The 1,491-nt window shown below is 47.7% G+C and overlaps 1 pseudogene; it reads right to left on the reverse strand.

Moving 5' to 3' along the window:
• Nucleotides 1-165: 165 nt before the first annotated feature.
• On the reverse strand, nucleotides 166-1,491 carry LOC101596145 (annotated as a pseudogene).

A 1,491-nucleotide genomic window follows, 5' to 3' on the forward strand; every position in this document is an offset into this window, starting at 1 on the left:
CCCTGCCCAAGCCCTGGCCCCTGGCTAACACTGATAAATGATTGTGCATGTGTGATGTTACCACGAGGTAAGAACTTTGGTTCATGTAGTCGGCTGCCACAGAGGTTGCACTCAAAACCCACAGCCCTGGCATCCAAAGTCAGTCAGTGGTGGTGGCTCATGGTGTCAGCCATGTTCCTTCTACAACACCAGGTCAATATTGTGGTCAGGCATGCCGGTGGCAAAAAACCAAGCCTGTGTCATTGTGCCGGTCCAGTCCATTCAGCCAGGATACTTTGCCTGCCAGGAAGCTGGAGCCTCTCTCTGATTTCCTGTACTCCGGCAGAGGCCAGCAGCTAATCAAGCTCTCTGGCCTCAAGTCCATGATGTAAAGGTAGTGGTTGTCAAACAGCAAGGCAAAGACATCTCCAAAGCCAACCATGGCCAAGTTTGCTACCTCAGGTGTCTTGATGACCCTGAGAATATCATAACTGGCAAAGTCCCACTGGTAGAGACCAAGGGCCAAATTGCAGACAATGTATTCTCAACTGCTGGCAGATACTTCTGTCTTCAGAGACAGACAACATCTTTAAGTGCTTGTAGTTGATTTCTCTCCCAATTGGCCAAATCTTGATTTCATATTTGTCTGCACTTAAGAGAATATAATCTCCAGGTCTGTGCAAGAGAGACTTGACTTTGCACCTCTGCAAAACCACCTTGGTGACCCACTCCATATGCCCAGTGAGTATGTTCAGGCATGTCCCAGCAGATAAAGCCCATACTTTCACAGTGAAGTCTGCAGAGCCACTCACTAAGGCATCCAGTTCCTCATTGTAGTCCACACTAAACACTGCCCCGGTGTGGCCCCGGAAGTCTTGGGTCCTGGCTCTGGTACTCCATTCCCAGCAGGCCACAGTGTTGTCAAAGGAGCCTGACACAAGCTTCTGTTCATCAAACGTCACTGCTACACAAGTGTGGGTCTGGATACCATAAATGCTCTGCCCTGTGCTTACATCCCATAGTTTTACAGACAAGTCATCTGACCCTGTACAGAGAAGTCCATCTTTGTAGTAAAATGCATACACTCTGGCACTATGTCCAATTAATGATGAGGTCTCAAATGCTTCATGGTCCTCCAGTTGCTTCATTCTCAAAATAGCCTTCAAATAAACCTCCTTCCAGTGCAAAGCATCCTGAACAGACTCATCTATCTGCCAGCCCAAATTTCTACATGCAGTCTGCCACACCTCTGTACAGGCACTTATCACCTTATTCCACTGCTTAGAGACAAGGCAGCACGTGAGTAAAGTCTGAGGATCCAGGGGAAGGAGCCTGAGGAAGTCCTGCTTAAGGAGAGTCTCCAGGTTGTTGCAGAGATGTCTGAGCTGGACTGCCCCACTCAGACTAATCAGGTGATCTAGAGTTTCATTTTTCTGCAAGTCCACCAACAAAGAAATGTAATAGATTATCAAGCCATGTCTCAAAGGTCTTTCTCTCCATTAAGTTATGGAA

This window comes from Jaculus jaculus, chromosome 2, assembly GCF_020740685.1.
Source record: "Jaculus jaculus isolate mJacJac1 chromosome 2, mJacJac1.mat.Y.cur, whole genome shotgun sequence".
Classification (NCBI taxonomy): Eukaryota; Metazoa; Chordata; class Mammalia; order Rodentia; family Dipodidae; genus Jaculus; species Jaculus jaculus.